This window comes from Pinus tabuliformis, chromosome 7, assembly GCF_031772625.1.
Source record: "Pinus tabuliformis cultivar Carrire ecotype Pingquan chromosome 7, CPIR1, whole genome shotgun sequence".
In the NCBI taxonomy this organism is placed as follows: domain Eukaryota; kingdom Viridiplantae; phylum Streptophyta; class Pinopsida; order Pinales; family Pinaceae; genus Pinus; species Pinus tabuliformis.
Window position 1 is genome coordinate 804,679,043 of NC_142293.1, and position 16,002 is coordinate 804,695,044.

Genomic DNA, 16,002 nt, shown 5'->3' on the forward strand with positions numbered 1-16,002 from the left:
AAACGCTGAGCCTATATGAAAAGTTGTGATAAAAAAATGTGAAAATATCATCTTTGACAAGGCTCACATAATGGATTGTGAACTCTCTTTCTTTTGGCATATTTGTCGTTAAATTTAAGAATTATTTTCTTTATGCTTCATTTGATTATCATATTCAAGATAATTGGTAAGCCAAACAAAGGAGGAGGAGACACACATTCTTCACACACACTTTCTACTACACTCCCCACAATTTTTGCATCCTTACCAACACAACTTTTCTCTACACATGCACTGCATCAAGTCAATATTTTTTCCTCTATGCTCGATACAATGTATATTTTAAAATTTTAATAAATGAATCCACACATTAGACGGAAACCAGTGTATATTAGTGTTTAATAAGCATATTCAAAACAACTAATAGCTAGTTTCATTTACAAATGCTTCCAACATTGTTAAGTGTTCGATGTTTACCTTTTCCTAAATAAGGAACAAGAATTTCTTACCTCATGAATACTTCTAATGTACACCTACCTCCTTGATTGTTCAGCAGAAATGCAACCGATTGTAAACTTAAAAATTAGCAATACAAGGTAATATAAGTTCAAGTAACTATCAAATTGTTCCAAACAACAATTTTTTTAAATAATTAATCCAAAGGTGCAAAAGAAGATTTCATTGTGTTCCTTCCATGCACATGCAAAACTACTCCTCTTTACTTAGTGCCACCAAATATAGTTTTGAGAACCGAACATTGGACTATGCGCGAAGCAAATTTCAAAACTATGTTCTTTCACTTTGATTTGTCACTAGATTATCAAATTATATGTTTTAATATTTTACTTTTAATTGAGTTAATTTAATTGTTCTTCCTCTACACTTTGGACTACGCACAATAAAAGCTTCATTCCCACCTCTTCCCTTCATACAATGAAAACGTCCACTGCCCCTATGCACTCTGCACAATGTTAAATCTTGGAGATGAAATTGATATATTAATTTTCTAGGACTATACATGGAAACACTTACTTCATATATGAGTTGAATTAATATATGAATATTTATTATTTTAATTTTTTTTTGTTCAACAAATTAGTTATGGGACTACCCAGTAGGACTTGTTCATATAACTTTTTTCACAATTTTCACCAAGTAGAGCATGTCTCTGGAGATTTGAACCAACTACAGCTAGAAACACAATATGTGCCTCTACCACTTGAACTCATTATGTGAAGTACGAAGGTGCGTAGAAAATCTATGCGAAGGTGGATTTCATTGTGTTGGACACAGAGGTGCAGATGCATAAATAATGAAAAATTCTGAAAATGAGGATATTCTTCAATAATGACAACATGTGTGCCCTACACAAAGAGGCACATCCTTAATAACACATTGTGAAAAATGCGTAGAGTCTCTACCTCACTAGGGACTATAGCACTAGCTTTGCAGTCAAAGTGCATTGAAATTATACAGAGTGTGGAAGTGCAAACGAAACTATGCGAAGATGGATTTCATTATGCAAAGTATGGAAGTGTCGAGCAAACTATTTCATTGTGTGGGATAGAGCTGCAGACGTGTAAATAACGATAGATTTTCGAAAAAAAAAAACAAAATGTAGGCCCTAAACAAAGAAGCATAGCCTTAATCATATAATTAGTAGTAGAGGTAGGGACTATACTGTGTTTCATCTATTAATCTTGTTACTAATCCCATCCATGCAATATGTGGGGAGAGAGGACAACATTTTGTGAATGGCACATTTTTTTCCACTTTAATTGTATATAGTGTGAATCATTTTTATAATACTAAATATTTATTTTGATATAAAATTTTATTGGTTGATTTTTCATCGATGAATTAACCATTAACTTTGTTTCAAATGCTACTAGAGTGATATTCATGTTGACTTGTGGTCAACATTATTGTCTATGGTTGATTTGTGGTCAAAATTATTGTTGATAGGAGGAACCTTAAATTAGTGTCCATTCATATTTTCACTCCCAACTTAATCCACTCCATTCTAAAAATGTTATTCAATAGGTTTCATAAAATTTATTTTACTATTTATAAAAAAATAAAGAATTAGTCAAATTTTAATAGTGTAATTTGGTTTTCAGTGTTTTTTTGTACAATAGTCAATATTTGGAACTCATGGTAGTCGAGTATGCAATCTACCTAATATAAAATATCTAGTAGCACAAGGAATGAGGTAAAGGGTATGATTTCTACCTAATAACATAGCTATGGTTTAGATTATTTAGTTGGAATCCAAGATAAGTAGTGCTCAACCAAACATCCCACACCCTAAAGAGTCAGGGGATACCACCTCTCCCCAAATAATCTAGCCATGTTAAGGGTTTGTGTGGCATGGGCCAAGTGTAATCTGTGAGTGATTTTGACAACCTAAATTATTTGGTCCATGGTTTCTTATGCCACAAACTAATTCCACGAATCAAAAACAAGTTGTAAAAAAAAAAAAAAAAACTAAAAACAATTATAACTAAAATATAAAACCCAAAAAGACGAATAACCAACAAAAATATAAATTCATTATGATAGAAAGAGTGTGAATATAAGAGTGTAAAGAAGGATCTTACCATGAGGTGATTGTTATGCAAATGAAAATGGAAGAGCGAATTAATAAGAAAAAGAATGAGATGTAATAATTTTTAATAAAGATATGATCTTCCTTGCATTCAATGCGACAAAAATGGCCATGATGCATTAAAATTCAGAACCCCTGGGAGAAGATCAAATATAAACACCAAATCACACAAAAGGTAAAGCACTTGAATCTACTCATTATATTGTTTCCCATTGCAATACTGTAGTAACTAATTATTTGTTTTGTACTTCATTTTCCTCTTGGAGAGATGCATGGCTTCTTGATATAGGTGAAACATGGCATGTGACCTTCTGGAGAGACTTCTTTGAAGACTTTAATGAAAATGTAGATGGAATAGTGTATTTTGAAAATAAATCAAGTCATAATCCCTCAATACTTGGCACCATCAGGCTTATATTTCTTAAATTTCTCGATTTTCTTGTGCATTATGTACTCTACCTTCTGGAGTTGTGACAAAAGATGTTATCCCTTGTTCGCATTCACTAACAAGGCCACTCTATTCATATATTTGATGGAAAAGTAGAAATATGGAAGGCATATGAAAACATGGTTGTCGTGACTAAAGTGGAGGATGAAAGATTTTTGAAGCTGAAAGGGACATCTGCTCATAAACATAATTCTACATACATCTCTCACCATGATAAAGGTACATTGAAATTGTGTCTTATATATCATGATAGATTTGGAAATATTAATTATGACATCCTTCATTTATTGAAAAAGAATGGTGATTTTGTTTTCCTATTGATCCTAGGAAACTTAAGCAATGTGATGCTTTTACCTTTGAAAGCATAAAAAATCATCATTTCATCATTCCACTACTAAAGCACGCAGAAAAATTGGATCTATAAATTATAATTTGTATGGCCCTATGCCGATTCCTTCTGCTAATGGAAATAAATATATAATGACTTTTAGTTTTTATTACACTAGAATGTGTTAGGTGTACTTATTGAAAAGTAAATCTTAAGCTTTTGAAATTTTCATAAGATTTCATGTATGGATTGAAAATGAAGAAAAATCACATATTAATTCTCTTTGTACTAACAATGGAAGAGAATATACCCTAATAAATTTGAAAACTATCTTCACCAACATGGGATTCAACATCAAACTACAGTTCCATATAGTCTCGACAAAATGGTGTAGTTGAAAGAATGAATAAAGTTATTTTGAAATATGGTTTGCTCAACGTTGTTTTTAAAAATGAAAATTTTATGTTTTGGGCTAATATAGTTCTATGTGCTTCCTATGTGGAAAATAGATGTCTATCTCATGCTCTCATACATAAGGATCCTCATGAAATGTGGTATCATCCACGTTCCTTCAGTAAGGCATCTCAAGGTATTTGGTTCTACTTGTTATGCCTTAATTCCCATGGAAAAAAGAAGCAAGCTTTATGAAAGGAGTTGAAAGTGCTTCTTCATGGGGTACTCAAATACCACCAAGGCATATCATCTTTACAATGAGGTAAACAAGAAGTTTATTGTTTATAGAGACATAAATTTTCTTAATGTTGGAAATACTAAGGGGGGGGTGAATCAGTATTTCTATTTCCCGCTATTGTTTTACCAATTAAAACATATATATTCAGAACACAAGATGAACAACAAGAATAAATTTTTTTATTAATATAAACTATGCAGTAAAATAGATATAATATATAGATTGTCACAAACAGTTTCCAAGCTCCAACTTGGACTTTGGTGAGGCTCCAACCTCCAGAGCACCAACTCTGTTTTGCCAAGACACCAATCTTGGACTTAGGAGCACCAACTCCCAAGGACTTCAATCCTGTTCAGTTCTGAGGCTTCAACCCCAAGGACTCCAATCCTTCTTGCTTCTGAGGCACCGACCCCAAGGACTCCAATCCTGCTTACTTCTGAGGCACCAACCCCAAGGACTCCTATCCTTCTTGCTTTTGAGGCACCAGCCCCAAGGACTCCAATCCTACTTACTTCTTCTCTCAGAACTCTTTTCTGCTGAGTTCTGTCTATTTACAGCTTCACTGTAGTCTCCAAACTACAGTATCAATGACAACCCGTCTTCTCTTGAAGTAGTCTTCCCAATTCTTCATACTACCCACACAGAGTGTCCAGTACCCTTCATGACTTCTGATAATGTCTTCACGCAGCTTTAGTCAGTCTACTGTTAGCTGAACTAAGCTCTGCATAAAGAACAACTTCTTGTTCAAGCTTATGATCTCAGCTGGCTGCTTCTCCCCTTCAACTATCTGCTGTCTTGTTAGCCCTACTGCCCTCTTTCTATTATGTTGCATCCTCTCGCTGCCTCTGTCTCCTCTAGCTTATTTTCCACAACGTTCAACAACCTTCAACAACATTCACCGCTGCTGCTTCTGCTATCTCACACTCTGGTTCTTCGCAATACCAACAGCCTCAACAGTCCTCTGTCTTTGCTACTTTTATGCATTCCCGTGCCTCTGTCCATTCATTTCTTCTTACTCGCTGGCTCTGTGGCTTCCTTTCTCCGCAGGCTCTTCAACTTCCTCAACGCTCGCTTATTCTCTCAGTTACCTCCTCGCTTGCTTGCTTCTTTGGCTTCCCGAACTTCAGTTTCCTCTGTCTATCCAAGCGTTCCAATATTCATAGGACACATACAAGAGGAATAGAGGCCACATACACAAAGAATACTTATTACAAGTTAAACCTGTAACAACGCTCCTTTTATCCATAATTATTTGACATACACAGGGCTTTACAATGTTTACGGAGGCTTTCATTTGTAAAGACTATACCATCAGGGTGAGCCCACATGTCACATTACCACCGGCATCGTTCTGACTATCGGAACCGTTATTATATGCATTTTGGCCCTTCAAACCGCGCGCAAGGAAAATATGTAAATACATAGGAAATATGAGAAAAACAAGCGAAAAGCGCTAAAGGCGGACTTCAAATTTAATTCACCCGCATCTATTCCTGTATCGGGTCCGCTCCTCATGACATCGCCGATGACCGATGGGCCAATCCGATGGACCGGATGTGATATGGTATTAAACCATAATTTATATGCCCGTCGGGTCCACATACTTATCGCAATCGGCGATCGTAAGTCGGACAACCCTCTGTGTAGCATAGCGATGGGCGGATGCGATATGGTGTTTAACCATGCTTTATATTCCTGTCGGGTCCGCATGCTTATCGCAATCGGCGATCGGGAGAGTGTCATGCCTTTGTGTATTGTTGCGATGGGCGGATGCGATATGGTGTTTAACCATGCTTTATATTCCTGTCGGGTCCGCATGCTTATCGCAATCGGCGATCGGGAGAGTGTCATGCCTTTGTGTATTGTTGCGATGGGCGGATGCGATATAGTATTTAACCATAACATAATTCTGCATCAGGTCCGCATTATTATCGCAATCGGAGGTTTCAGTGGTGGCACATAGCTGAACCGCCGATTAGCGATGTCGCCGATATACATATATATGCCTTTATATATAAACTTCTCCGCCGATAGTGTGTTTGTAATATGTGCCCGCCGATAGTGTTAAGGCATATGTATATGGGTTTTCTCCTCCGATAGTTGTGAATGCATATATAACCAAGTCTTAGCCTCCGTTTGCCCTCCGATAGTGTTAAACACATATATGCATAGTTTTGCTCCTGATAGTTGTGAATGCATATATATATGGTTTTTAACCGCCGATAATGTTAAAGCATGCATACATGGGTTTTACAAGCCCGATAACATATCTATATGAGTTCTGCTCCCGATGGCTCCCGATAGGCTCTCGATAGCTGTGTATGCTCCTGATATCTGTTATCTGTGGCATATATGGCTCTGTTTGTGGATATATGGCTCCCGATAGGCTCCCGATGGCTCTGTCTTGGCTTGTTTGCTGTGTATGCTCTATCTACTCTTCTGTTGCTCCGGTGGCTGTGTCCTCCTTTTGGCATATATATTTATGTTATATACATATGTGTGGCTTCTCTGGCTTGTTGAAATATTAATTTCACCTGTGCATTTATTTTAACAAAACAGCTGAAGAAAACCACCAAGCTCATCGGATCGCTTTTGCTGTGAAAGTGGTATTCCATAAATCTCACCTGATGCAATAAAATTTTGCCACGCGTCAACTGTACTTTTCACAAAACCACTTTCTATCGGGACGTAACATTCGTTCTGTTTGGGCGAGCGATGATCATTGGTTAGTATGAAGACTGTTCACCGTTGGATCGAAGTCAAAGCTGGGTACAGTCAAAAAAATTCCCAACATGGCTTGGTCTGCTCCTATGTGGCTCCTCTTGCTCCTCTTGGCTCCGTCTGCTCCTCTCATCTCTATCTGCTCCTCCTCTTTGGCATATACCGATGGCTCTATATATATTGCTCCTCTCGGTGGCTCTATTTCCTCCTCGATAACTCTGTGTACTTCTCTTCTTTGGCTCTGTTCTACTTGCTTAGTTTTCTCATGTAGTTCTGCTAATTCTGTTTTCGCATATATATATATTATATATATATGGCTCGTCCTATAGCTCCTCTTGCAGCTCCTCTAACTCTGTTGGCATATATATATATTATATATATGTGTGTGTATGGCTCCTCTTGTAGCTCTGTCTGCTCCTCTTGTCTCCATCTGCTCCTCTAGCTTGGTAGTGTCTTCCAAAGACCTCCTTGCATATATGAATGCCTCTCTTGCTCCAATATCCTATTATGTGCTTTCATATGCCTCCTTAGGTAGCTCCTCTTTGCTTATGGCTTGGCTATCCTGATGACCTTGCTCCTGTCTCTTCATGAATCTGCTCTGCATCCCCTTGGCTTCATGTCATCCTTTAGTATCCAGAATATTGCCATTTCACATCAATGACAACCTAGGTCAACACTTAAAACTTACAAGATTGACAACACGATTGAGCGATAACTTGATCATTTGGATAAAATCACTCATGCAAAGACATATTGTGAATTTGATAATTATAGTCCACATCTTGAAGGGGGAATCCTTATCTTGGATCACCATCTAGAATTTCCTTCTAAAGCACTACCTCCCCCTCATGAAGTTCCAACCACTTCATCACATCAGGAAGACTCATTAAGTGATGTGATTAAGAGTATTGGAAGGCTAAATATTGATGCATCCCCATCTCAATCAGTGTAGAAACCTATACCATCTCAAAAATGTCCCCCAAAATGCCTTTTATCAAAACACTTGAAAGTGTTCATCATGATGAGGTATGAAGAAGGGAGCAATAAGTTCCACTTGACAAGATGGAGGTGATATAGATCATTTTGATTCAGTTTATATAGATGATATGGATGTTTCATATGATTGTGAATTAAATTTATCTACTAACTTTGAACCAACTTCCTTAAAAAGAAATTCTTCTCATGATGAATGAAAAGAAGAAATGCAGCAAGATTAAGATGCTTTCATTAAGAATGGAACACGGAAGTTAGTGGACCCTCCATTTGGAACCAAACCAATTAGCTACAAGTGGCTCTATAAGAACAAGTACACATATGGCTCATTTGATAAGCAGGAAGAAGGGCTTGTGGGAAAAGTATTTGCACAAAAAGAAGGTCTTTATTATGAAGAGACTTTTTCTTCCATAGGAAAATGGGCCGCAATCCAGACTATCTTTGATTTGGTAGCTCACAATGGATATAAAGTTCATCAAATGGATGTGAAGACTACTTTATTGAATGGATACTTGAAAGAGAATGTCTTCATGGCTCAATTAAAAGTTTTTTTTGTGAAGGGAAAAGAACAAAAAATATGTAAAATAATTAAATCCTTATATGGCCTAAGACAAGCACTATGAGCCTCATATGATAATTTAACTGAGCATCTTCTAAAATTGAATTTCAAACACTTTAAATTTATGACACATCTCTATTTCTCAAGGAAGTTGGTATAATTTTTGCATATCTTGTGGTATATGTAGATGATCTATTGATAATATAAAATTATTATTGGAACAATGAAAACTATATTACATCAATAAATAAAGATTTTTAGAAGGGCTTTGAGATGACATATTTGAGAAACGTTTACTACTACTTGGGCATTGGCACGTGGAATCCTATACAAGTTTGCTTTACTGAACCAGTCCATAATCAGGCCATCTTGGGAGAATTGGCATAACTTTCTCTTGAATAATCCAGTTTCAGTATAACTTGTGGGGTTGGAAAGAAGACATAGAAAGACACCTTTAGACAAATTTTCAGACCTTGGGAGGTCGAAATTACAGCGTTAAAATAGTTTCGAGATCGAACTCCTAAAAGTAAGAGAAAGGTGTGTATTTTTTAAAATTTGCATAACTTTTGTTTGAAAATCAGTTTGAAGTGATTCAAAGGGAATATGGAAGAATAGATATTAGAATTTGGTTCTAAAATTCCTCGAAACAAAAAAATTGGATACACCTAGTAAGCCAACAGAAAGCTCTACTATGATGCATGAAGAAGAGGAAGAAATGCGACATGATATATCAAAATTATGAGACCGAATGTAATAAATTTTGCTCTCACAAAGAGTAACCAAAAATGAATTGGAAGTGATGATAAATGTTAATATGAATGGTTTAAAAGGGGGCATGGATTGTTTAGAAGAAAAATTAAAAATGGGCATGGGATTTTTGAATGATGTTTTAAAACCATACATGCAAGCAATGATGAATGTCAATATGGAAGGGTTAAAGGAAGGTTTGACAAGGTTGTTGCAAGAAAGGATTCCTAGTAGTGCCAAGGTATTCCATGAAAATAAGGATGAGGACAAAGGGAATATGAATTATGATTTTAGACACTCCAATAGTGGGTTAAATATTAACCACATTCCAAAGATCAATATGAGGAAGTTTGATGGAAAGGATCCAGTAACATGGATACTACATATGGAGAAGTTCTTTGATCTACACAATGTACAACACACATAAAAGGTATGCAATGCATCTTTATATTTAGAACCCAATCAATTTGTATGTTATCGATGGCTTTCTTCTTGTAAAGCACTAGTCACTTGGATTATTTTTATAGAGGAATTGATAACACATTATGAGGATACAAAAATGATAAATCTCAACTAATATTCCATGTTAGAAATTAATTAACGGAGCAATGAAACACATACAATATTGCATAAACACAAATAAAAAAACACATAAAACAAGAGAGACATAGATATATGTGGTTCACCCAATTTGGGCTATGTCCATGAAGAAAAACCCAGTCCTTCCTTTTATATTATCCAGAAAAATGAAGAGATACAACCTACAACAAATCCACTTTAATTTCAACTTCACTCTCACACAACCTCCTCCCCTCTCTCTCTCTCATAATAATTATACAACCACAATACAATTCCCTCATATAAAACAAGGGTTTCCTTCTAGGGAAAAAAGCCTTAAATTAACAAAACTTCTATCGTCAGATCATGCACTTAATGAACAACTCAAATTGACTCTGAAATTACAATATTTTACAAGGAAATTTTTCATCCATTTTTATCTTTGGGGGCACTACCCCTGAACCCCGGCTAGAGGGGGGCTCATAAAATTCGTCCCCCCCCCCCCCCCCCCCACCCCTAAAAACGATTAAATGGGCAGTTTTTCCACCCCATTAGGAATAGCGATCCAATGCAACTGAAACCAAAAACCTTTGAATAATCAGGAAGGTAATCAAGCTCCACACCTAACAATCACCCACTTGGAGACTGATATAAACTCAATCGTTGCTTCACTTGTTGCAAAATGGCACCACTTGGAACTGGCTATTTCTCATATTCACCATCATACTTGAAGATCAATTGAAACTGAGCGGAGTCTCAGTGTCTCCTTGGTTACAACTTTTGTTAACATATCTGCAAGATTCTAGCTAGTGTGTATCTTTTCCAGTCTCAAATTCCCATCTTCCAACACTGACCATATGAAATGGTACTTGATTTGTATATGCTTAGTTTTAGAATTAAATTTTAAGTTCTTTTCAAGATGAATGGCACTCTGTATGTCACTGTATAACCTACCCATCTCCTGCTTCTTGCCCAATTCATCCATAAATCTTTATAACCAAATCATTTCTTTACTAGCCTCTGTAGCAACAACATATTATGCTTAGGTTGTTGAAAGTGAAACAATATTTTTCAATTTTGAAACACAACTGATAATTTTTCACCTACTGTAAACACATACCTTATGGTGATCCTCATGTTATCTCTATCACCTACCATATATGCATCAGCATATCCCTATAGCGAAATGCTTGAACCACCAAAGTATAATGCTTAATTTGTAGTACCTCTCTAATACTTGAGAATCCACTTCACTTCCATCGTATTCTCTTTTCCTGGATTGTTCATATAGTTGCTTACAACTTGATGCAGGAGCATCCAGCACCCTTAGTTGCTTACAACTAAGGGAGCAAAGAGGAAGACGTGGACTAGGGAGAAAAATAGGGAAAAATCTGTTTTAAAACAGATTTAAAGATGGAATGGATAAAGTCTCGAGGAGACTTATCAATGTAATCTGCCATGTGTTAAATTCATGTATGTGTAGAGAGATTTCAGGCTTTTGGCTAGAGGATTGATCAGATCCTTCCATGATCCGATCCAACAATGTTCCTTATATATATGAACCTGCGTGTTCAAGTGTAGAAAGAAATACAAAGAGATAGATTAGTAAGCCAAAAGTAGTCAAGATGTAGTCAAGAGGAAGTTTGTTCCTAAGGTTGAAATGCCTTATAATTGTACCCGTGTTGTGCATAATACATATGTGGTTGTGGTTTTCCTACGTGTCTGTGTATTAAGTCTTTTCGGTTTTGATGTATTTATGCTGAATAAAACCAGCGTTGCATATATGATTATATAACCGACCCGTGGAGGCCCTGAAGGCTTGTTTTCCTCTGTATGTGGAGGATTTAGGCATTAGCTCTGTGTTTCCATAATTAACAGTAGATATCATGCAACTAAGGTGAGTCTGGTGTAGTTTGGGTCTACAAGCAGAAAACCTAATTACACAGAGAAACTGCATGAAAACACTTAGCGGATTTGATAAAGAGGACATGAAAATCTATGCAGGGAAGTTTTGGACCTTATCGGGTCCGTAAGGCAATATCGCATCGGCGAAGGGTGAATCTCGGCCTTTAAGAACTTGTGATTGCAATCACATCGCTTTATCACATCGGCAAAAAGCCTTGGTACTATCAGAATTGGCCGTGGGCCAAAATAGCGATGAGCAATAGTGCGATAGGCCGGTATTGCGATTTAGCGCTAACCGTTGGATTAGAGAAGAAACGGACGGCGGAGATGAAGCCAATCGGAGATCAGGGATCGGAGATCGGGGATCGGAGGTTTCAGAGATCATAAAAGTGGGAAGGGTCAAAGAGAGCGGACCCACAGATTTTATAGATGGGGCGTAATCTTTTTGAAGTCTGGTTATGTATTCTGGAGCAGTTTTCCCCGTATTCCCTTTGTACTGCGTTAAATGGTGGAGTCCCCGATTTTATAGGAAAATCTCGATAGCTAAATGGCTTGGGGTTTTAAGGGGCTAAAGCATATCTAAATTTTGCCGATAGTATAAATCTTCCGATAGTGTAAAGAGGGCTCTGGTAAATGTTGTGGTCCATGATTTAAAGGCTTAAAGCCTAAAGAAACGCTTCTGATAGGCTTAGTGGGCCATAACCCATAAGCCTCAAGATCGATTTTGTAAAGGAAAGGGATTTTGGTTAACCCCCAATTTCTCATTTTCATCAAGTGGTATCAGAGCAGAAGAGAAGGGAAAGGATTCCAAAGAGAAAGAAGAAGGAGCAAGACGTACAGTTGCTAAAGTATAGAGATTTTGTGGTCTTACTGTCGGACAGAGAACGACAGCAGAAGGTGAGAAGATTGCAGCAAACCTAGAGCATGGAATGCTCATATGGTTCCAGAGGAGAGAACCTGAAGGATGCCAAAAGACCAGGTGAGGAGGGCTTGGTGAAGTATCGTGTAACGAAGGAAGACTGTTACTGCAGAGGTTTGGTTGCAGCTCACAGAATATCATAAAAGCAGTTCCACTGAAACAATGGGTAGAATTGCTAAGGACAAGGAGAAGCATATGACCAAGAGGTCATAAATTTTTGTGCCTCGGGAGTCTGATGCAGGAGCATCCAGCACCCTTAGTCAAAGGGAGCAATCCAAAGCGAAGCAGAGAGGAAGACGTGGACAAAGGAGCAAAACAGGAAAAAATCTGTTTTAAAATATATTTAAAGATGGAATGGATAAGTCTCAAGGAGACTTATCAATGTAATCTTCCATGTGTTATATGCATGTATGCGTAGAGAGCTTTCGGGCTTTTGGCTAGAGGATTGATCGGATCCTTCCGTGATCCGATCCAACAATGTTCCTTATATATATGAACATGTGTGTTCAAGTGTAGAAGGAAATATAGAGAGATAGATTAGTAAGCCAAAAGAAATCAAGATGTAGTCGAGAGGAAGTTTGTTCCTAAGGCTAAAATGCCTTAGAATTGTAACTGGGATGTGCATAATACATATGTGGTTTTGGTTTTCCTGTGTGTCTGTGTATTAAGTCTTTTCGGTGCTGATGTATTTATGCTAAATAAAACCAGCATTGCATATATGATTATATAATCAGCCCATGGAGGCCCTAAAGGCTTGTTTTCCTCTGTATGTGGAGGATTTAGGCATTCGCTTTGTGTTTCCATAATTAACAGTAGAAATCCTATGACTAAGGTGAATCTGGTGTAGTTTGGGTCCGTAAGCGGAAACCCAATTACACAAAGAAACTGCACGAAAACACTTAGCAGATTTGATAAAGCAGACATGAAAATCTATGCAGGGAAGTTTTGGACCTTATCGGGTCCGTGAGGAAATATTGCATCAACGAAGGGTGAATCTCAACCTTTAAGAACTTGTGATTGTGATCGCATTGCTTTATCGCATCGGCGGAAAGCCTTAGTACTAACGAAACTAGCCGTGGCCCGAAATAGCGATGAGCGATAGTGCGATAGGCCAGTATTGCGAGTTAGCGCTAACCGTTGGATCAGAGAAGAAATGGATGGCGAAGATGAAGCCAATCGAAGATCGGGGATCAGAGGTTTCAGAGATCATAGAAGCAGGAAGGGTCAAAGAGAGCAGACCCGTCGATTTTATAGATGGGGTGTAATCTTTTTGAATTCTGGTTATGTATTCCGCAGTGGTTTTCCCTGTATTTCCTTTGTATTGCGTTAAATGGTGGAGTCCCCAGTTTTAAAGGAAAATCCTGATAGCTAAATGGCTTGGGTTTTTAAGGGCTAAAGCATATCTAAATGTTGTCGATAGTATAAAGCTTCCGATAGTGTAAAGAGGGCTCCGGTAAATGTTGTGGCCCATGATTTAAAGGCTTAAAGCCTAAAGAAACGCTTCCGATAGCCTTAGTGGGCCATAACCCATAGGCCTCAAGATCAATTTTGTAAAGGAAAGGGATTTTTGGTTAACCCCAAATTTCTCCTTTTCATCAAGTGGTATCAGAGCAGAAGAAGATTTTGTGTGAAAGAGAAGGGAAAGGATTCCAGAGAGAAAGAAGAAGGAGCAGGAGGTACAGTTGCTAAAGTATGGAGAGTTTGTGGTCTTACTGTCGCACAGAGAATGACAACAGAAGGTGAGAAGATTACAGAAAAACTAGAGCATGGAGTGCTCATATGGTTCTAGAGGAGAGAACCTGAAGGATGCCAAAATATCGAGTGAGGAGGGTTTGGTGAGGTATCATGTAACGGAGGAAGACTATTACTGCAGAGGTTTGGTTGCAGCTTAGAGAAGATCATAAAATCAGTGCCACTAAAATAGTGGGTAGAATTGCTAAGGACAAGGAGAAGCATATGACCAGGATGTCATAAATTTTTGTGCCTCGGGAGTCTGATGCAGGAGCATCCAGCACCCTTAGTCATAGGGAGGAATCCAAAGTGGAGCAGAGAGGAAGACGTGGACCAAGGAGCAAAATAGGGAAAAATCAGTTTTAAAATAGATTTAAAGATGGAATGGATAAAGTCTCGAGGAGACTTATCAATGTAATCTACCATGTGTTATATGCATGTATGCGTAGAGAGATTTCGAGCTTTTGGCTAGAGGATTGATCGAATCCTTCCATGATCTGATCCAACAATGTTCCTTATATATATGAACCTACGTGCTCAAGTGTAGAAGGAAATACAGAGAGATAGATTAGTAAGCCAAAAGCAGTCAAGATGTAGTCGAGAGGAAGTATGTTCCTAAGGCTGAAATGCCTTAGAATTGTAATCGTTTTGTGCATAATACATATGTGGTTGTGGTTTTCCTATGTGTCTGTGTATTAAATCTTTTCGGTTCTGATGTATTTATGCTGAATAAAACCAGCGTTACATATATGATTATATAACCGGCCCTTGGAGACCCTGAAGGCTTGTTTTCCTCTGTATGTGGAGGATTTAGGTGTTGGCTTTGTGTTTCCATAATTAACAGTAGAAATCCTGCGACTAAGGTGAATCTGGTGTAGTTTGGGTCCGCAAGCGGAAAACCCAATTACACAAAGAAACTACACACAAACACTTAGCGGATTTGATAAAGCGGACATGAAAATCTATGCAGGGAAGTTTTGGACCTTATTGTCCATAAGGCAATATCGCATCGACGAAGGGTGAATCTCAGCCTTTAAGAACTTGCGATTGCGATCGCATCGCTTTATCACATCGGCGGAAAGCCTTGGTACTATCGGAACCGGCCGTGGGCCGAAATAGCGATGAGCGATAGTGCTATAGGCCGGTATTGCGAGTTAGCACTGACCGTTGGATCAGAGAAGAAATGGATGACGGAGATGAATCCGATCGGAGATCGGGGATTGGAGGTTTCAGAGATCATAGAAGCGGGAAGGGTCAAAGAGAGCAGACCCACCGATTTTATAGATGTGGCGTAATCTTTTTGAAGTCCGGTTATGTATTCCGGAGTGGTTTTCCCCGTATTTCCTTTGTATTGCATTAAATGGTGGTGTCCCCGATTTTAAAGGAAAATCCTGATAGCTAAATGGCTTGGGGTTTTAAGGACTAAATCATATCTAAATGTTGCCGATAGTATAAAGCTTCCAATAGTGTAAAGAGGGCTCCGGTAAATGTTGTGGTCCATGATTTAAAGGCTTAAAGCCTAAAGAAACGCTTCTAATAGGCTTAGTGGGCCATAACCCACAGGCCTCAAGATCGATTTTGTAAAGGAAAGGGATTTTGGTTAACCCCCAATTTATCCTTTTCATCAAGTGGTATCAGAGCAAAAGAAGATTCTGTGTGAAAGAGAAGGGAAAGGATTCTAGAGAGAAAGAAGAATGAGCAGGAGGTACAGTTGCTAAAGTATGGAGAGTTTGTGGTCTTACTGTCACATAGAGAACGACAGCAGAAGGTGAGAAGATTGAAGCAAACCTAAAGCATGGAGTGCTCATATGGTTC